Below are 22,764 nucleotides of genomic sequence, written 5' to 3'. Positions count from 1 at the left end.
GTGCTCTTTCTAGGGTTTTCTAGGTATATATGCAGAACAGGTTTACTATTCCCTTGTTCTGATGGTGCCTTGGGTCTATTCAGCTTGTCAAAGGCTATACAGGCTGGATTTTCTCCTGGGATACACAGTGGGGAACCAATTCCCAATCTCTGGCTCCCTTGCCAGATATCTAACTCTCTGAGCTGTTCATCCAGTTACTGTGTTCTTTATCATAGGTTTAAAAATAGTAGGCTTGAAATCTAGATTTATCTCACAGTGCTGAGAATTGATTGGTCTGAATCAGGAGTCAACAAATAAGTACTAAAGTGAACAAATAAAGAAGAAATCATACAATCCTTAAAATGCAGGAAGACGTATAATAAGAAATGAAAAGTCTTGCTTATTATAGGCATTCATCTAGGTAAAAGGAAGGAGAACTTATTGGTTGAAAACCCTTGGATACTGGTCTGGGAATAACATAACAGTAATTTTGGAGCTGCCACATTCAAATCAGAATAGCCATGATAACATCCAATCTGTACTTAGGAATGAAAGCTAAGAAGAAGATTGCTAAATGTTGCCACACATTTTTTATACATTTGAAGTGATCTGAAATCATCTGGGCTATGATCATTTGTAATAATTTGTAAACAACACAATTCTTTGAAAATTAACCCTAATTTCCATACATACAAGGAATTGCTTTGTGCACAGAAACATCAATCCCATCAGTAACTCTCATTTGGCCCTGTAACATTGAGAAACAGGTTGCTTGCCCGATGGTGTTTGGGTGTATGAAGTTTATTATCCCTTGTACAGTTCAGTACAGCTGTTCTCAGCCTTTGATAGTCTATGCCCTACCAATCAACCTGTCCAAGAACTGAGATCCACCATGCTAAAACAAAGCCCAAACATATTCTGAGGAGAACATTTAAATGTTTACAGGCATTTTGCTATTGTTGATACTCTGAAGTAAATAAAAGGGGGAACAGGGGCTTAGAAGAAACACTGATCATCCAAGTTTACTACTAATGTGCCAGATTGACAGGTGACAATATGCTGTTGGAGACAGGTGACAATATGCTGTTGGAGACAGCATATTACACTTCCAAGAGGACAAGGGGTCTGAGGGACCGAGAATTCATATTAACTGAAGACTATGAAAACCTTGAGTCTTGTCTTGAGTATGTCTGGGCCCATATGTGTGCCAGTAGCTAGCAGCCATTCTTTCATTGGGTTGTTGTGGCAAGTCATGTTAGCTCTACGTATATAGATTATCAGAGGGAGGGAGGGAGGGAGATGGATAATCTTATACAATCTTATCATATAACATAAATATAGAAAATGTAAGAGGTTTGTGTTCCTGCTGGTTGGTTTTAGGATTTCCATGCATTTATTGAATCTTCCACATAGACCTTCTACACCGTGAGCAACCTCAGCAGGGCCAATGGCCATTTTTTCAACTTAACGACCAGCTGCAAAGTTGTGCTGCTAAGTGAGAGAGCTAAAAGGACTAATTTACTTACACACACACACACACACACACACACACACACACACACACACACACACACACACACACACACACACACACACACACACACACACACACACACACACCAGTAGCCATGTACTGCAAACGTTAAAATGCAGTCCAGTTACTGACATAACAGGTAAAAAAAATCTGCAGGTTTTTAAACCAAAAAAAGGACCTTGTGCCCTCTAGTGGCCCAAAATGAAATCTTAAAAAACACATTCAAATATGGGGGAATATGGAGAGCCCAAGTATGCAGGAGAGCCCTCCAAACATGGCAAAATTTCCCCTTATGCCCCCTAGAGAGCCATAAGGGACTTTCTAAGCATTTCCTCCCCCAAACTATCTGATATGTTGAGCTTGATAAAAATTTTGAGGTTTTTTTTAAAAAAAAAAACACACATTTTTCTGGGTCTGGGTTGTCTGCTTTGTTGGAACAATCAAATTCCATCTGTTTGATTCTGACCTCTAAGGTTGAACTAGATGTTTCATAGCCTTCTGCTTCCAAAGGCGGAGGAGATGGCATACTGACAAGAAAACTACTCTCCCTATCTTCCTTCTCACATTGTGCATGAACTGTATTCACATATTTCAGTTTTGGCAGAGGGTCAAGATGAGAGACTGTAGTCTTATGCTTGATCACCTAGAAATCTCATTGAATGTAATGGGATTTTTTCCTTAATAGACATATACAGTATATCATCCTGGATAGCTCAGTGGTTTAGGCATCTGCCTGCAGAATTTGATTCCCCATTGTGCCTTTTTGACAGGATATGGACTTGATAATCCATAAGATCCCTTCCAGCTCTGCAATTTGATGATGATGATGATTCTGTTAGGCCTATACTTGCTTAAATGAATGTATATCTCACTAGATTCAAGGGGGTTGATGTCTGAATAGGCATATATACAAGGTTGCACTGTTAGGGGCAATCAGGTCCCACTGCAATCAATAGAATTGACTTTTATCAGCACACTAACTTTTCACTTTGGTTTTAATGGGTCCTATATGCAACTAATTTATTTTGAGTCCAGCTGTCCAACCATTTATCTCCCCTCCCCCAATTTCCTTAATGAGCAGAGTCAGAAGGAAAATTAATTACATTCTCTCTCTCTCTCTCTCCCACCTACCCCCTTATATTTTACAAGTTCATTTCTTACCTACTATAAGCCTGTTAAAAGTAAATGCAAATTTTGTAGTGGCTCTTTTACCCACATCCTGATCCTTTTAAACTTTTATTTGTTATTTTTAAAAGCCACAGGGTATCTTCTCCTTTAGTGCAGAGGGCTTTAGATGTGAAACTCCCTGTGTATTGAGGTGCTAATATACCCCTTAATTAGAAACTGTTTAATGCCCTTGATTTAGCTGTTTAATAGAAGAGTTACAAGCAGTCTGGCTGTGAGCAAAGTGGTATTAAAATCCCTGGCCAAGATAATAGTAAGTGGCTTTTTATTTGCTAAACTGGTTGCAGCTTTCTTTCCTAGGTTCAGTTTCCTTTCCACTTTCATTCCAATGGTCGTACTAAGTTTAAGGGCATGTCTACACTGGTTCTTTTGGTGCAGGCTGGTGTGATCTAAATAGGGTTGCTTGAGGTCAGTGGGGGGAGTAATATGGCATTTGGTGTAATCCTCATATCCAAATGGCATACCAACCTCAAGCGACCCTCCAGCCCCTTCCACTGTTAATGGAACACTTCTGCTCCTCCTCTGTGGAGGGGCATGGGAAATGAAATTATTATTTTGGCCTGTGCTAGACCATCACTGGTGCACTGAATCAATTACCGGTAGATTATTTTTTCTTTGTCTTGTGTATAGTTCTGATTGAGAAATTGACCAAAGCTGCAGTTTTGATTGACGCTTCATACAAGAGCAAAGAATTGTATGAATTGTATGCTCGTAAAGCCACACCTGGATTATTGTGTACAGTTCTACAAAAAAGACATAGTGGAACTGGAAAAGATGCAGAAGAGAGTGACTAAAATGATGACTGGGCTGGGGCGCCTCCCTCATGAGGAAAGACTACAGTGTTTGGGGCTCTTTAGTCTAAAGAGAAGGTGCCTGAGGGAGGACATGATTGAGACGTATAAAATTATGCAAGGGATGGATAAAGTGGATAGAGGGAAGCTCTTTTCTCTCTCATACAATACCAGAAACAGGGGACATTGACTTCAATTGAGTGTTGGGAGAGTGAGAACAGACAAAAGAAAATCTTTCTTTACCCAGTGTGTTGTTAGTCTGTGGATCTCCTTGCCACAGAATGTGGTGATGGCATCTGGCCTAGATGCCTTTAAAAGGGAATTTGAGAGATTCCTGGAGGAAAAGTCCATTGGAGGTTACAAGCCATGATGGGGATGTATAATTTCCAGGCTTAAAAGGAAGGTACCTCAAAATACCAGCTGCAGGGGAGTGGTATCAGGAGGTGTCCAGTTGTCTCTTGTGCTCCAAGAGGCAACTGGACGAGATTGGCCCTTGGCCTGATCCAGCAGGGCTCTTCTTCTGTTCTTATATTCTTCTGTTCTAATTCTTTTTAAATAAATATCTCTAAGTGATTCGGCACAACAGTGATGGTGTAGCAGAAACAAAAAATAAATTTCACTTCCTCTGCTCTTCTGCAGAGGAGCAGAAGAAGTGCTTGATTTGCTGATATCCTGAAGTGGCTTGCTTATTAAGCCACTTCATGATACTGGAAATTGACACTGGAAGGATCCTTGTTAGCTGTCATAACCGCAAGGCTCAATTTTAGTCCATTCCCAACAATCACATGCACTAACATGCACTAAAAAAAGTAGATGCTCATGACAAGTTTTCAAAAATATGCTGGGCAGAATGCTCTAGGGAAAAATTGGTTCACTCTAGTTATTATGTCTACAATGCATCAAACATTGCCTGTCTGAATGAGCGTCCGCACCCTCATAGCTGACTACTACCCAGCTAAATGAAGGTTTAATTCCAGCTAGAATATTTAATCCCATCTAAAACATATCTGCAGGTGTGTTGTTTAGTCGTTAAGTCGTGTCCGACTTTTCGTGACCCCATGGACAAAAGCACACCAGGCCCTCCTGTCTTCCACTGCCTCCCAGAGTTGGGTCAAATTCATGTTGGTAGCTTTTTAAAGCACTATTCCTTTAAAAAAGGACTTGTCTTGTTCAGCAAAACTTTCTCACGATTCAAACTAGCCACAAGAGAACTGGGTCTTCATAAGAATCACACATGCTTTGTCTAAATCTAAAGTTGAGAGAGCTCAGCCAACTAGCCATCCAACAGGATTGATAGGGTCTAAAACATTGTCTCTGTTGTCATGGAATGCATTTAAAACTATTCTCATGAACTCTGCTCTAAAGTAGAATGAAGCATTCGTTGTTTCGTTTAGTCGTTTAGTTGTGTCCGACTCTTTGTGACCCCATGGACCAGAGCACGCCAGGCCCTCCTATCTTCCACTGCTTCCCGTAGTTGTGTCAAATTCATGTTGGTAGCTTCAATGACACTGTCCAACGATCTCATCCTCTGTCGTCCCCTTCTCCTCTTGCCTTCACACTTTCCTAACATCAGGGTCTTTTCCAGGGAGTCTTCTCTTCTCATGAGATTGGGATGTAGACTGATCTTTTCCAATCCTCTGGCCATTGCTGAATTTTCGAAACTTGCTGGCATATTGAATGTAGCACCTTAACAGCATCATCTTTGAAGATTTTAAATAGTTCCACTGGAATGCCATCACCTCCACTGGCCTTTTTGTTAGCCATGCTTTCTAAGGCCCACGTGACTTCACTCTCCAGGATGTCTGGCTCAAGGTCAGCAACCACACTATTTATTTATTTATTTATTTATTTATTTATTTATTTATTTATTTATTTATTTATTTATTTATTTATTTATTTATTTATTTATTTATTTATTTATTTATTTGATTTTTACCCCGCCCCTCTAGACCTTGTCCGGGACATCCAGATCTTTCTGGTATAATTCCTCTGTGTATTCTTGCCACCTCTTCTTGATGTCTTCTGCTACTATTAGGTCCCTACCATTTTTATCCTTTATCACGTCCAACTTTGCACAAAAAGTTCCTTTAATTTTCTTGAACAGATCTCTAGTTTTTCCCTTTCTATTATTTTCCTCTCTTTTTTTTCACTGTTTATTTAAGAAGGCCCTCTTATCTCTCCTTGGTATTCTTTGGAAGTCTGCATTCAATTTTCTGTAACTTTCCCTATCTCCCTTGCATTTTGTTTCCCTTCTCTTCTCTGCTATTTGTAAGGCCCGGATGGACAGCCACTTTGCTTTCTTATATTTCCTTTTCTTTGGGATAGTTTTTGTTGCTCCCTCCTGTACAAAGTTAAGAGCCACCATACATAGTTATTCCGGCACTCTGTCCACCAAACCAAGTTCCTTAAATCTGTTCTTCACTTCCACTGTGTATTCATAAGGGATTTGGTTTAGATTATACCTGACTAGTTCAGTGGTTTTTCCTACTTTCTTCAGTTTAAGCTTGAGGTCTTGTTTTTGCTGACTGTATAGAGTGTCTCCATCTTTGGCTGCAGAGCATATAATCAATCTGATTTCAGTATTGCCCATCTGGTGATGTCGATGTGTAGAGTTGCCTCTTGTGTTTTTGGAAAAGAGTATTTGTGATGACCGGCTTGTTCTCTTGACTCCCTACTTTAGCATTCCAATCCCCTATAATGAGAAGAACCTCTTTCTTTGGTGTCGCTTTGTCCCAGCTCCTCGCCAACCTAGCAGTTCGAAAGCATGTAAATGCGAGTAGATAAATAGGTACCATCTCGATGGGAAGGTAAACAGCATTCCGAATCTAAGTCGCGCTGGCTACGTGACAACGGAAACTGTCTTCGGACAAACGCTGGCTCCACGGCTTGGAAACAGGGATGAGCACCGCCCCCTAGAGTCGAACACGACTGACTAAAATGTCAAGGGGAATCTTTATCTTTACCTTTTACAGCTTTTCCCACTCTTTTGTTGACTGTGAGGGCTACTCCATTTCTTCTATGGGATTCTTGCCCACGATAGTAAATATGGTAATTGTCTGAATTGAATTTGCCCATTCCCATCCATTTTAGTTCACTGACACCCAGGATGTCGATGTTTATTCTTGCCAGGTGTACTTTATCCAAAACTAAGAATTACTTGGATTGAGAGGGTGACCGACAAAGAAGCAGTAAGTGAATGGATAATGACTATGAAGTCATACAGCACGTAAGAGGCTTTAAATATGTCAGTCATATAAGGGAAAACAAAAACTACAGATTATTACAGTTGGCCATTCACAGAATAAAATAAAGTGGGGGGGGTCAGGAAGCAAAGGATGTTATTATCTGAAGGACCTTCAGTATTGGCTTGGATGCAACACAATGTTGTTTAGAGTTTCCATGTGTAAAGTAAAAATAGCCAAGATGACCTCCATCCTCTGGTAGGAAAGAAAGAATGACAAGAAGATTACTTAACTTGGAATTAAAATTGTTTGTAGCCCACTGAGAATGAATTGGTGATTTTATGGTGGTCATGTACTCAGTTTACAGAGTACAGTACTCTAATCTTCTCAGTTTCTAAGATGTTTACTTTTGAGGGGCTGTCTTGTGCAAGTCTGGTTTAAATTTAAGCAAGCATATGAAGGAGCAGAAAAAGACCTGGACTTGCCTGTGACTAGATTGTAGAAAATGCAGCCCTACAAGCCACCTACCTAGTCATAGCCTCTCTCCCTCTGGCAAGATATACTGCATTTCTATATAAGTTACACTAGTATTTCTAAAATTTCCATCTACATGCTAACAGATGCACATTTTACAAGTCTGTCTCCTCTCTATAGGAGAATACTTTTCTCTTTTCTGGCTATGTTACACACTGTACAGCTTCTGGTGGAATAAAAATAAAATCAGATCTGAAGTGCTGAGGATCTTATGCTTGTACAGAATTCCAAAGCTACACTGTAGACCAGTGTGAAGCAGTGCCTGGAAAAGACGTGGTTTTTTTTTCAATATCAGGTATTCAGCCAACATAAGAAATCTATCAGCCAAACAAAAGGTGCTTCCAATTGAGGATTTTACTGTGCGATCATCTTGTCTCATTATACTGAAATTCCATTGACAGGTGATTTTTCCCATCATTTCTGTCTTTCTCCTATCACAAAGCAGGAAGGGAAGACGGAACAGCTGCATGATGTCTTCCAATTGATGGGACCAAGAGTTGGCCATCTGGAAGCACAATAAGTTAAGTGCGTGTCTGCATTACACTCCGTCACTACAGGCTTTAAAGCAAACCCTAAGCTCTCTTTGGGGCTCTAATTAAATTAGGCTCTACTGGGGCCATGGTACACTTGGCCCTATCTGCTTTTAACTGTCACTGTTAATATTGCACGTTTGGTACAATCTGTGTTTAACTGGTAATGTTGAACATTTCAACATTCCTTTTATCTGTCTTAAACAGTTTTTGCTATTTTCTGGACCATCTTAATATGTTTTTAACCAGCATAATGGAATCTGCATAGATCTTGATGGTGAATTACTACAAGTTAAGAAGAGTTGGTATTTACTGAGCACACAACAGCAAATGGCAATGCTGACCTCTTAACTTGCAGCAGCTCCCTGCTGAAATTTACACTCGTTCTGTTATTCTGGTGGGCTTAACTAACAGGATTTTGGCCTTTTGTGTTCTATGTTTTGTTATATGCAACCCTCAGGGAAGTTACTCTGAAAGGTGGCTTGTAAAATAAAGGCAGTGAAATATTTAAAATATAATTTTTTAAAAATATAGCAATAACAAATTCAGGATGTACCTGATTTATCACCTTGGAAAGTTCCCCTTCTCATCCACTTTATTAATACATATCCACCCAGAAGTCTTTCAGGCAAAATAAATAATCTGCTAGTGTGTATGAGTGCTTTTATACATGTGCATTCATATGAAACAGAAAGGATTTTCCCCCTGTTTCCATGGTTATCATGAAAGCATCAGTCTAGTGAATTAGTCAAGTCAATGAATTACAGATTAAAGGTGATTAAAAGGAAGTTCCAGGGCAGCTTTCAGGAACATTTAGAGGACAGTGAGTACTGCAATTTTAAAGGGTGTTTTTGTGTCATAATGGCCACTATAAGATGTTAGTTGTCATGTTATGTGCTGTCAAGTTGGAACTGACTTATAATAACTCTAACTCATTATTCGATGTGAGATATTTAAGGAGTGGTTTTGCCAGTTCCACTATCCCAGCGAGCTTCTATGGCTGTGTGCAAATTTGAACCCAGGCCTCCCGAGTCCTAATCCTCTCCTGTATTCACTACACAGCAGTGGATATAATAAGATGTTATAAAATATGCTTTTTCTCAGCTCCAGTAACATACCTGCTTTCTGAGGGCAATGAGATTGATTTGTTTCCAGAGGAATTATAAGTATACACACAGCATTCTACAATAGCTCACAAACTGTGGCCCTCCAGGTGTTTTAACAATGCTGACTGAGGCTTTTGGGATTTGGCCCAAAATATCTGAAAGGCCAAGAGCTGAGAACCACTGTCCTAAATCATTAAATACATCAGGGCAGGGCCTTCTAGAACAGTGATTGATTGATTGATTGATTGATTGATTGATTGATTGATTGATTGATTGATTGATTGATTGATTGATTGATTGATTGATTGATTGATTGATTGATTGATTGATTGATTGATTTTTACACCCCACCTTTCCACTACAATGTAGTGCTCGAAGTGTTCTACAATCTTAATAAAAAAATAAAAATTATTCAAATCAAAGAAAATCATCACTACCATAGAAACTATTAAAATCAACTAAGTGCACAGTTTAAAACAATATCGAAGATTAAACATTATATACCAATTTTCAAAAACATGTCTTTCTATACCCTTCTTAAAAGTAGCGAGAATAGAACTGTTCAAAAACTTTAAAGAAAATGCATTCTCCAGTCTGGAAGGCACAACAGGAAAAGCGCTATGTTAGGCAAACTAGTGCAATTGTTAGTCTTCTTAAGAAGGCCTCCTCTGAAGATCTTAACATCCAGGTAGGTTCATAAAGAGAGAGGTGGTCCCTTAGGCAGCTAGGCTCCAAGCAATTTAGGACTTTAAAGGTTAAAATGCAACGTCTTGACTTAAGTCAAGTAAGCAATTGGCAACAGGGCGAGTCTTTCTTTATTCCAGATCATATGATTACAATTTTGTGTGCTGTCATACTAGCTGCCACATCTTGCACCAATGAAATACCCTGGACCCTCTTCAAGGGTACCAGCAACTTGATTGCAACTCCCTCACTGGCCGGGGGCTGCAGTCAAGAAGTCAAAGATTGACCATCCCCAATATACATGTAGATTTTGTTATTGATCAGTGCCTGCAATTATAATAGTGATGATCATGAATCAATATGTAAAAATCTTATTCTACATCTCTCCATCAACATCTGATGCTTATTCCTGTTAGGAGTGTAACTGTGAGGATACTCATCTCAACACCTTTTGCCTCCTTCACACCCAGATATTCTGCAACATGCCAGTGTACCTGCTTTGCTTTGCTGCACAGCTTGAAAAGTTACATTTCAAAGTAATTAGTTACAATTATAGCACTAAATGACCGTTTCACATAAGTAGCTAAAACGTTATTTAGTTGTTGTTTTTGAATTGCTGGCTATGTTTTCCCTCATGTACCTCACTGTCAACTCCCACATGCCAGCATTTGAGTCCTATGATGTACTTCCTTGATCATTCAGCCGAGTGACATGCTGAAAATGTGAACAGCTGAACCACAAATAAACTGAAGGCATTGCCTGTTATTTACAAAGGTCGAGTAATGAAACCTTCATTATTAGGGGAAAGGGAATTAATTCCATGTTAATTCTAGTCATTTGTAATTCATTACTTCTCAGGCTGGCTGAGCTGCCACTTTGAAAGGTTAGCCTTTCCACATACAGTTAATTCCCTAACAGATTTTATGAGTAAAATTCATTTCTCAATATCTTCACTTTGGTGGTGTTCCAGTTGCTAGGCTGAGATACATATTCTCATTCTTTTTTGTTTTCTTTTGCTTTTTTCCCCCCTTCCTAGGTCTTCTTTATTTCACTACTAAAACCTGGGTCTCTCCCCTGTGTAATTTGCAGAGGCGCTCAGTAAATTCGTTCTCCGTCATAGCAACCTTACGAATCTGGCATGTACCAGATGGACATTATTCCATTGTTGAAACAGAGCACTGTCAATCGTTGCTATTGATATGAAACAAAAAGTTGTGTGTGCGCGCGCGTGCGCAATGTACATAAACCAGTTCACATGCTGGTTAAGCCTTTCCTCTGACAATCTGGCTTTTGTACATTCTGTAAGGATATTACAATGCTCCTAAGTACACCGGGGCATCACAGATGTCAGGGAGAAATGCTACGTGATATAACAGCACACTTTTTAAAAAATGCAGTATTTCTGTATCTTCTTGAAAGAAACTTTCTTCCACCTTCTCTTCATCTTTTCTCTCCTTCTGCCCAACTCCCACCCCCATCCCCAGCCGGTGCTACTCCTTCACTCCTGTTGCCAGTTAAAATGAACTGTCAGAGCCTGGATAAAGATACAAACAGGACTGCATACCTTACCAAGGCTGGTGCGCCTGGTAGACTTTGATCTAATTCTGTTTGCTGCTTTATGATGCATGGAGCTGTCAGATAAAGAGGTGTTCAAAAAAAAAAAATCTGCCTGAGCTGTCAGCCCTGACAAGTCCTGTGATGGATTACAGAGAAAACAAAAGGGTTATCACCTTAACCACAAACATTTATATCTTTTTTTTTTCCATAAGGGTGCCTCAATCAACATGTAGTTACCAGGGCGCAGGTTGTTGTGAAGCTTGTAGAAACACTGATGCAATGACACGTGTTGAAGCAGCGTTTTAAAAAAAATACAACACGCTTATGTTGGTACTAATATGATGCTGACATGGTGGAGTCATGCCTGCTTGGATCAAAGATGAAGACCTCTTTGGAAGAAAATCTTCTTGGTCACCTACTCCTTTGTCCAACATAAATTTTGTCTGACCATTGTTTTAAAGGAAAAGATGGTCAGGGTTTTAAATATCACCATATCATTATTTTACATAGTAGATATTCAGCTTATGATCAAAAGAGAATGAAACTCTAGATTTTGTGTAGCGGAATCAGAAAAGCAAATATTTCATTTTATTTTCCTCTGTAGCTTAAAGATACATAAGCAGCTTATTGACAGCAGCTTTTATTTTTCCAACTGTTCCCATTTTTAAAAACCTGTCAGCGTAAAAAATAAATTTAGCAAGACTGGGATAACTTAGCGTTCGCCTTTTAAAAACTCAGCCTTTTTCTTAGTTTAATGGAAATGGGATTGCAATTCCCCTTAGATTTACTAAGAACACCTTCTGCATAGTGTTTGTTTTCCTCTTTCTTTTCAGAAGGAACTAAGTGGCACATTTATTTGTTTGTTTGTTTGCCACCTTTCTCCCTATTGTCAGCTTACAACAGCTAACAATTTTGAACTTTTTGACAGATTTTAAAAAAACACTACATATATTTTAAAAACAATTAAACATATATTAAGATTAAAAATCAAGTTTAAAAACAATTCAAAAGCATTTTAAGTCTGAAAAGTTAAAAACCAGCATTCCCAAGATAACTTACTGCTTCTTTGCATGACAACAGAAAGACAAGAGGAAGGGGGCCAGCATGCAATAATTTCCACCACTCCTCCTTCTCACATAAGAAATCTAGTATAAACTTATATTTTATAAAGTCACTTGATTTATTTAAAAAACTGAATTTGAAAGTCCCTGTAAAAGTCAACCAAACAAAATTCTCAACAGTCGTGTGTGTGTGTGTGTGTGTGTGTGTGTGTGAGTGAGTGAGTGTGAGTGCGAGTGCGAGTGTGAGTTTGTGTGTATCTATAAAAATCATTTAAGGGACGTGGTGGTGCTGTGCGCTAAACCTCAGACGCCTGTGATGCAGGGTCAGAAGACCAGCAGTTGTAAGATCGAATCCATGTGACGGAGTGAGCTCCTGTCGCTTCGTCCCAGGTAGGGTTCAGCAGTATGTGGACCGAGAACTCCCAGAACTACAAGCTGGATTTCAAAGGGGCAGAGGAACTTGAGACCAAATTGCTAACATGTGCTGGGTTATGGAGAAAGCCAGAGAGTTCCAGGAAAACATCTGCTTCTGCTTCATTGACGATGCAAAAGCCTTTGACTGTGTGGACCACAGCAAACTATGGCAAGTCCTTAAAGAAACGGGAGTGCCTGATCACCTTATTTATCTCCCTAGAAAACTATATGTGGGACAAGAAGCAACAGTTAGAACTGAATATGGAACAACTGATTGGTTCAAAATTACAAAAGGAGTACGACAAGGCTGTATATTGTCCCCCTGCTTATTTAACTTATATGCAGAATACATCATGCGAAAGGCCGGATTGGAGGAATCCCAAAACAGAATTAAGATTGATGGAAGAAATATCAACAACCTCCGATATGCAGATGATACCAGTCTGATGGCAGAAAGTGAGGAGGAATTAAAGAGCCTCTTAATGAGGGTGAAAGAGGAGAGTGCAAAAAATGGTCTGAAGCTCACAATAAAAAAAACTAAGAATATGGCCACTGGTCCCATCACCTCCTGGGAAATAGAAGGGGAAGATATGGAGTCAGTGACAGATTTTACCTTCTTGGGCTCCATGATCACTGCAGATCATGACAGCAGCCACGAAATTAAAAGACGCCTTTTTCTTGGGAGGAAAGTGATGACAAACCTAGACAGCATCTTAAAAAGCAGAGACATCACCTTGCCAACAAAAGTCCGAATAGTCAAAGCTATGGTTTTTCCCTGTAGTAATGTATGGATGTGAGACCTGGACCATAAAGAAGGCTGACTGCCGAAGAATTGATGCCTTTGAATTGTGGTGCTGGAGGAGGCTCTTGAGAGTCCCCTGGACTGCAAGGAGAACAAACCTATCCATTCTAAAGGAAATCAACCCTGAGTGCTCCCTGGAAGGACAGATCCTGAAGCTGAAGCTCCAATACTTTGGCCATCTCATGAGAAGAGGACTCCCTGGAAAAGACCCTGATGTTAGGAAAGTGTGAAGGCAAGAGGAGAAGGGGACGACAGAGGACGAGATGGTTGGACAGTGTCATCAAAGCTACCAACATGAATTTGACACAACTACGGGAGGCAGTGGAAGACAGGAGAACCTGGCGTGCTCTGGTCCATGGGGTCAGGAAGAGTCGGACACGATTAAACAACTAAACAACAACAACATAAAAATCATTATTTACTGCATATACAAATACATCTTATGTAGTACACATGTAAAATACATCACAATGCCCTTACAGTAGAGACTAATTCATTTTTCATTTTTCTAAAATTAAGAACCTTCCTAAATTGGTAGAAATTTAAAAAAAGAACCTAATGTGGAACAAAGCAAGAGATTTACCATCTATGGAGAGGATTTTGAGTAACCAGTCCTTTAAAATCTTGGTTGGAATCCCTGTGTATTCAAACAATATAATTTGTGGTGGTAAATAAAGTGGCCAATCCTTCTTCCCTCCATCTCTCTCTGTCTCTCTCTCTCCTCCATTTTATCAACTGTAAGGCGGACAGGTGCAAAATCATCCTCTCAATTTTAGGATGAGGATTGTCTATGGAATTTGCCCAGTGCAGATAAATGAAAATTTTGTATTTCCAAAATTAGAAAAATTTCTATTCCCAACTGATAAATAAAAAGGCCTTGTCATGATTCTTGGGAGGGGGGGCTCTTGCAATAAGCCAATATGTTCCTCTCCCCCTGGAATTTGCACCAGGGACTTTTTATTTACTGGATTTGAGCAGGCTTAAACATTACTAATTTTGTTACACTAAGCCACAAGATTTCAGTTATTATGTTTAATCCCTGTGGCATTATTGTGAACTTCTCTGTCAATTTAAGGCTGTAATTTCTTCATGGTGAAATATAGATGTTGTTGGTGAGAGTGAGCAGCCTAGATTTAATTTATATAATATCCAGCATCATATATTGCAATACGTTTGCACACTTGCAGATGTTTCAACAGTTCCTTAAATGATAAAATTCTGTTGCTTAGTGCAGTAAGTCACAATGGAGTAAACCCATTGAATCAATGGGGATTTGGTGAGATGACTCTGCTGTAAGTTCCTTACTGTGCAACTAGAGCAGGCCCGATTTGAATCAATGGAAAGTACAGAGGAACTGACTCACCAAATTCCCACTGACTGAGTGGGCTTACTCCAATGTGATTTACTATGCTAAGCCATTGTCTGAAATCACAATACCGCCAGCAAAATGATTCTAATATCTTTGTATTGCACCAGTAACATCTTATATTTTGCAACCTAAGTTCTTGCTGCTGTTGAATTGCATCATAGTGTCCTATTAAACTTCGAAAGCATTTGAAAGCACTTTTCTCTTGCTTGAAATATTGGCTAAAACCCTGCTGGAGCTGTTGGCAACCTCATCTGCTGCTTTTAGTAGGATTGGCTGGGAGTAGCCTTTCTGGGCCAAAGTGACTGTCAGATCTATCCAGCACTAGTCAATCATTCCTTCCCGGCCTCTCAATTCAAAGAGAGCCTTATTTCTCTGCTTGGGCCTTTCCCCCTTTCTTTTGTCTGTTGGAAGCAATCTGTGAGTCTATTGAGGCCTGTTCCTGAAAGTCAGTCAGCCATGTTTCTCAGTCTTGCTGTTATCTGTTCACTGTAACTAATGAAACTTTTTATTCTTCTGTCAATGTCTCAGAGTGAGTTATTGAGACTGTAACGCTCAGATGTCAAGGTTTCCCATCTGTTGAGGCCCATTCCTAAGGCCTTCAGATCCCGCCTGCAGATATCCTTGTATCGCGGCTGTGGTCTCCCTCTGGGGCGCTTTCCCTGCACTAATTCTCCATACAGGAAATCTTTTGATGAGAAAAAGGGGTGAACTAATATAGGGAACCTGAAGCTATTCTGCTCTGTGAGTTCCTACATGTCTGCTGTGCAGCAAGAGGAATTTAAGCAAAATTACAAAATTCTTCAACAAATCCTACTAGTCCCAACCAGAGCAAAGATAATATTTAAATACAGTTTAAATAAGTGCTGACTTATAAAATTTCTATTGATTCTATGGGTCTATTTTCTTAGATCTAGAAACTGATTTAGGTTATTGTTTTATACGTGCTTTCTTCCCATTAAAAGGAATTGATATATTTGTGCCATAAGTTGCTTGTTTTCGTCTATGTAAAAAATTAGAGGTACAAATATTTAAAGATCTTTGAATAAAATTACAAAATGTTTTCATTGGAAACTATTTCCAGCACCTTTAACACACGTGTGTGCATACACAGACTCACAGGCAGCATAACGAGTTGGATCCACACTTAGTCATACTGAAAATTGTTGTCATATGTCATCAAGTTGCCTCCTAATTTTGGTGACTCTGTGAATGAATGATCTCCAAAATGCCCTGTCAACAACAGCTCAGCTCAGTTTTTGTAAACTTCCTTTAAGGAATCAATCCATTTAATATTTGCTCTTCATCTTTTCCAGATGCCTTCAACTTTTCCTAGAATTATTGTTTTTTTCCAATGAATCTTGTCTTCTCATGATGTTCCCAAGGTATGGCAGCCTCCATTTCATCATTTTTGCCTCCAGAGAAAGTTCAGGCTCGATTTTATCTAGAACCCACTTTCGTCTTTCTGGCAGCCCGGATCCACTTCTTCCTGTCAGCTTTCTTCACTGTCTTTTGCCCGGCTTTCACACCCATTCATAGTAATTGGGGATAAACAGTGTGAATAATCTTGGCCTTGGTCTTCAGTGACACATCCTTACACTTGATTATCTTCTCTAATTTTTTTAATTGCTGCCCTTCCAACACTCAGTCTTCTTCTGATATCTTGGCTGTAGTCTCCGTTGGACTGATGACTGAACCAAGATATACTGAAAACAGATCCACTGAAATCAATGAGATTTAAAGTAGATCAATGATGGGTCTTCTCCCAGTATGTCCAAACCAATATTCATAACAAACCATTTGTTTTAGAAATCTCAGCACTGAATAGTTCTTACACTGTCTGTCCATAGTAGTTCACAGATGTATCTATATTTAGGTCACCGAAATCTTCAGTTAATGCAAGTAACCAGCTCAGCAAAGTTTGTAAGGCTGAGATGCAATTAGTCCCATTAAATACACTTGAAGGAAGGTATTTGTTTCTGAATCCACACCACCACCATCACACCCAAGCCTTGCTTCATAGGGGTAGATAATGATCCCTGTGCAAGTTTAAGGAGAGGTGGATACGTATATCACAACTGGAGATGGGCATGAACACAGTTTGTGCCAGTCCATTTTGTGACCAAACAAGTGTTCAGTGCAACCCAGCCCTGCCTCCACCAGTGGATGTCCACTCAGAAGCAGCGCCCTGGCTTCCCTGCCCTGCGTCCCTTGGGTGCTGCCTCTGGGTGGGGAACCACCAGCAGAGGCGGGGCTGAGAAGTGCAGAACACCCATTTGGCCACTAAACAAACTGGCACAAACTACCAAACCATTCAGGACCATCACTAATCACAACCCTGAGTTAATAGTGATTTCTGGAACTAATTCTTTAATGTGGGTGATTGCTATAGAATTTATAGGCAAAACTATTTCACAGATAGTCTAGTTAGTTTTTTATGTATGTGTGCTATGTGCCATCAAATAATAAGTTTTTCAGGGTATGAGAGATATGTTAAGATCAGTTTTCACCATTACCATTGTTTGGGGTGCCTGCCAGTGAGTTTCCCTGGCTAAACTGGCATTTGAATTCGGATCTCCTGACTCCTAGTCCATCATTCTCTCCACTACAGACTCTTGAAGTGTTATGCGGTGACGCTGCGGGTTAAACCACAGAAGCCTTTGTGTGCTGCAGGCTCAGAAGACCAGCAGTCGTAAGATCGAATCCACGCGACGGAGTGAGCTCCCGTTGCTTTGTCCCAGCTCCTCGCCAACCTAGCAGTTCGAAAGCATGTAAATGCGAGTAGATAAATAGGTACCATCTCGGTGGGAAGGTAAACAGCGTTCCGTGTACAGCCGCGCTGGCCACGTGACAATGGAAACTGTCTTCGGACAAACGCTGGCTCTACGGCTTGGAAACGGGGATGAGCACCGCCCCCTACAGTCGGACACGACTGACTAAAATGTCAAGGGGAACCTTTACCTTTACCTTTTTACCTGAACAGATCTACAAATGCAAAAAAGTCTTCAATGTGCCACCAATTTTTGTTTGTTTTAACTTTTTTATTTTGTTTCACATACAAACATTTTAAGTAGTCCTGTATTAAACCTATGCTTAAAGTGAATTTGACTAAGAAAGCCATTAAGGCAATCCCTGGCTTAATATTTATGATGACTGTTGTAATCTACTTCTAAAACTTATCTCCCACGTTACATTTCTGAAAATGTATTTTAAAAATCCTCATGAGGATTTTGACCTTCCCTTCCTCCCTCCCTCTTTGGAGCAGACCTCAAACACAATCTTTGAATCTCTTGGCAGTTTCAACAGCAGTTTACCATGTGGCACGAGGGATTGCTATTGGGAAAAAGAAACCAAACATCCCTCAGCTAACCAGCACTAATCAGAACCCGAGGAAGTTAATTGTTTAAACTACTGTTTCCAGAATCCTCCAGTTCTCATGGCCAGCTGTCCAAAAATAATGCATTTCCAAGCTCTCATGCCAATCGTAACATTCTGTAGATTCTGGGCTGTGTAAATAAAATAAACATGAGGAGCTGCACAGTACTAAAAGTAAAAGCAAGAGAGGAAATGGCAGGCACCCTAAAAAGAAAGATATCCAAAAATCATTGATGGTTTTCAGGGCAAAGGTGTAAATCCAACGTAATGGCATCATGGCATCACTAGATTGGGTTCAAAATGCTGCAGACAGACTGCTGACTGGTGCTGGTTATTGTAGCGTTCAGCCCTGCCCTCACCTGTCCGTCACAGCTGAGCAGTGGAAAAGGAGCCAATGAGTCAACGGAAGGTGGTGCTAAAGGGGGAGGGGCTTGGATATAAAGGGGGGTGTATGGGGTATGAAAGGAGTATGTGAGTCAGTGAGCCAGTGAGCCAGTAAGTCAGTGAGAGTAGGGTTCTGTGTGTCAGTGAGTTCAGTGAGTGAGAGAGATTGATTAGCAACTTGTGATTTACCTATTACATATTACTAATCAAATAAACAAGTTTAACTTTCAAGGTAACACATGTCTCATTGAATAATTGGTATTGAAACCGCAATACCTGGTGGCAGCAACTACGAAAGAAGAGTGAGCACCTCCTGGAGGCCTGAGATAATAGAGGCTTCAGCGCGCTCGCTACAGTTATAGAGAGTATGGAATTCCTTTATGACAAGAGCTTCACTTGCTGCTAGTCTGTTTCCAACCCAATAGAAAGTGGTGGTTATTAACTATAAAGCCCTATATGGTTTGGGTTCAGGCTATTTGAACGACTTTATCACCCCTTCTGGGCTTTTAAAATCTTCTGGGGAGGTCCTTCTCTTGGTTTCACCACGTTCCCAAGTGTGACGGACAGGTCAGTAACCACTCCTGTCCATCACAATGGAACCCTGGTTTAGCAACCAATGGTTGAACAGAAGGGGCGGAACCAAGGAAATATAAGAAGAGAATGGAAGACAGTTAAAGATCAGTTAGGGATTTTCAGTTAGGGATGAGTAAGAGTTAGAGTTAGGATTTCAGAGGTTAGAGAAAAAGATAGATAGTCAAAGTTAGAAGTGAGAATAGTAACAAGTAAATACACAGATTGATTAAATGGCAAATAAGTGAACAAAAGAAGACATTTCAATGATTGTGATTCTAAGTAAATAAATAAAGAACATCTGTAACTTTAAAAAAACTTTCAATGATTGGCAGCCAGTGTTTGAATGAAATAATTTACATTGTGGTTAAAAGAAATCCACTGGTGGCAGCGGAAAAAAGTGAAAATTAAATGTCATACCCGAAACTGAACCTGGGTGTGTAGAAGAACAAACAGGGGAACTGGGGTGTGTGACACCCAGTTCATTTGGTAAGGACATGAGAGAGGGCCTTCTCAGTGGCTGCTCCCTGGCTTTGGAATGCACTGCCCTGAGAAGCCAGCTTTATTTATTTATTTATTTATTTATTTATTTATTTATTTATTTATTTATTTATTTATTTATTTATTTATTTATTTATTTATTTATTCATTCATTCATTCATTCATTCATTCATTCATTCATTTATTCATTCATTCATTCATTCATTCATTCATTCATTCATTTATTTATTTATTTTATTTTATTTTATTTTATTTTATTTTATTTTATTTTTACCCCGCCCCTCTAGACAACGTCTACTCGAGGCGGCTTGGCTCCCTCCCTCTTGTCCTTCCATTGTCGGGCAAAGATCTTCCTCTTCAGGCAAGCTTTTAAGCAGGGAGTGTCTCAGGAATGCTTGTCCATTAACTCACAGATGTTTAAATACTCTTGAAATCATTTTTAATCTTGATTTTTAATCTTTATATATATTTAATTGTTTTAAATATGATGTTTATATGCTTTTTAAAAACTGATTTTTGCTTTATAATTTTAGCTGTTGTGAGGTGCCTTGGGTCTCCTATGGGGAGAAAAGAAGTAAGTAAGTAAGTAAGTAAGTAAGTAAGTAAGTAAGTAAGTAAGTAAGTAAGTAAGTAAGTAAGTAAGTAAGTAAGTAAGTAAGTAAGTAAGTGTGGTGTCTATAAAAGCCTAATTGAACAGATGGGGTGCAGCACAGAAAAGTGTAGAATAAGAAAATGAGACAGGACAAAGGCTATGGAAATTCAAATATCATGAAAGTAGCCCACAGAGCTCCTAATATTCTCAATAAATCACATCCCAATTAAGAGATCTATTGACAAATATACTCTACATTTCTTATCGAATAACAATTGATTACAATGGAGGTAGGGAGTTGTTAAGCAATGGGCTCATAAATAAAGACCAAATCCCTTTTAACCCCCTTCATGGTGCTGAGATCGAACTTGTCTCTGGCATTAATTAATGAGGGATGGTTGCACCAGCAAGTTAGATTCCCCCCACCCCCCAGGATCACTGCAAGATGCCTTTTCGAACATCACCTTTTTCTGATCAAAATGTTTACATTACTGCTGACATGTTTTGTGAGTCTTCTTTGCAGGCAAGCATTGTGAATCTGTGTTTCCGTTCAAGTTCCTTTAAAAAAAAAAAAAGCTGAAAAGCAAGTAGCTTTGGATAGGAGGTATTTAGCACGTATGGAATCTTTAAATGAGGTCTGTGTGAGGGTTCGGGTTTTGGCTCCATCTTTGACTCAAAGAAATCAGTTGTTTTTTGCTGCTTGGAAACAGGTGAAAGATTTATTGGTGTATTTAACAATAAAGAAGTGTCTGGAACATGATTATGAGTTTTTTCTCCTTCTGCCAACTGGTCTGGAAGGGGTCTCCATTCTTCAAACAGGAACGGGTTTCCAAAACTATTGTTCCACAGTCCCAGCAAATCGGGGGGGGGGACCCCATCTCTTATGATCTGCCCCTTCTGGCCTTCCAGCAGGGGCATGGTCTCCTCGTCTATGTCGTCATCCCACAGGATCTGTCCATCGGGGTCTCGACTCTTCCAGGACCCTCCCTGTAACTCCTTCTCTTCATTTCCCTTACTCTCCATTCCAATCTTTCTCTCTTCTCTCTCTCTCTCTACTTGTTCTTTCTCCTCTCTCAGTCTCCTTCTCCACTTTCTCGCCTCGGCCTCTCCCCAATAAGAGGGTCTAGGTGGAATCTCCGATCTCCTTCTATAATCTGCCTCCTCTCTGGGAACCCTTAATCTTTCCCATAATCCAGTCCATGTATCCTGCATCCACACCCACTCCCAACCAGGTTGTAACTGCTTATTTGTTTATTTATTTATTGCATTTATACCCCGCCTATCTAATCAAACGACCACTCTAGGCCGCTGTTTTCTGTTCTTCCCTCCTCTCTATCTCTACCCCCCCATTCCTGCCTCAAACTCCACCCTCTTTTTTCCTCTCCTTTCCCGCCTTTTCTCCCTGAACCCCCCCATCATTATTTTCTGCATGTCTTCTGTCAATTCCTCTATCTTTGTCTCCTGCTGAGATTTCTCTGTAGAGAGGTCTCCAGTTCTCTTCCTTAGTTTTGCTGTTGAGGGGGGATGGCTCTCCAGCAAGTGGGGTATCTCTCTCGCCCTCTGTCTCACAGTCTGTTTTAAACGTTGCACAAATTGCACACTGACCCACATGGTGCCGTGTTGCAACTGTCCCAAAGTATTTGATACCACTCAAGACAAGATGCATAGTAACCAAAGCAGGGCAAGTTATTTTGGCTTCTGAGGCAAGCAATGTCGCAAGCACCCTCATCCCCTACAGTGCAACAAATAGAATAACAAACAATTTGTTTCTGTTTCATGACACCCCAGATATGTTGCCTAAGAGAGTCCACTCACTCTGCCTTAACGGAACAGCCAGCCCTGGACCTCAGGCACTCATGGAACAAGATGCGATATAAATCCTCATGGAGCGAAGCCCCACTCCCCCACCAATATACATATGTGTAACCACAATGGGCTATTTGGTTCAGCTCACTTGGTGGGAGAAATCCTTAAGAAAGGACTTTGGTTGTGAAGTTTTAGGTTAGAAAGCCAGAGAATTGGACAAGAAAGGAATTTCTATTCCTTTTGAGCAAAAAACAAACAAACAAACAAAAAACAATTTAGGCAGCTGAGGGTCGACACATATGGTACTCGGATCTGTCAGTACTACCACCAGTTCACTCTGCCCTTGCCCTGTATTTAAATAGATACTGTAGATAGATAGATAGATAGATAGATAGATAGATAGATAGATAGACAGACAGACAGACAGACAGACAGACAGACAGACAGACAGACAGACAGACAGACAGACAGACAGACAGACAGACATGCACAAGAAGGGCAGTGGAATGGCAAGTCATTGTAGAGAAACAACACATTTGTACCTGTCATATTTTGTCTTGTCTGTAGAGCTATTTTCTTTGAGCCGTAGATCCTAGACAAGGGTAAGACTTGGGGGGGGGGGGGAAGAGCCATCTTGAGATTTGGTTCCTGGCACATCTGGATGAGAGAAACTTTGTGACTTTATTTCCTATGCCTGACTCCTGCTCCAGCACCCTATTTGTTCATGGAAATCAAGGCCATGTGTTTTTTGTTTGTTTTGGGGTGGGATTTTTTTTTTTGTAACATCCAATTTGGTTGAGCTTTTGTTGTT

At 40.0% G+C, this 22,764-nt stretch overlaps 1 long non-coding RNA gene across 1 annotated transcript in view; it reads right to left on the bottom strand.

Moving 5' to 3' along the window:
* Positions 1–5,315: 5,315 nt before the first annotated feature.
* Positions 5,316–22,764, bottom strand: part of LOC144588149 (uncharacterized) — a 156,105-nt gene continuing 138,656 nt past the window's right edge. Inside the window, exon 2 of the long non-coding RNA XR_013543518.1 lies at positions 5,316–5,440. This is a non-coding gene — a long non-coding RNA (uncharacterized LOC144588149). The remainder of the gene's footprint in view (positions 5,441–22,764) is intronic.

This window comes from Pogona vitticeps, chromosome 3 (assembly GCF_051106095.1).
Source record: "Pogona vitticeps strain Pit_001003342236 chromosome 3, PviZW2.1, whole genome shotgun sequence".
Lineage (NCBI taxonomy): Eukaryota > Metazoa > Chordata > Lepidosauria > Squamata > Agamidae > Pogona > Pogona vitticeps.
This window is presented reverse-complemented; position numbering and strand designations above follow the sequence as displayed.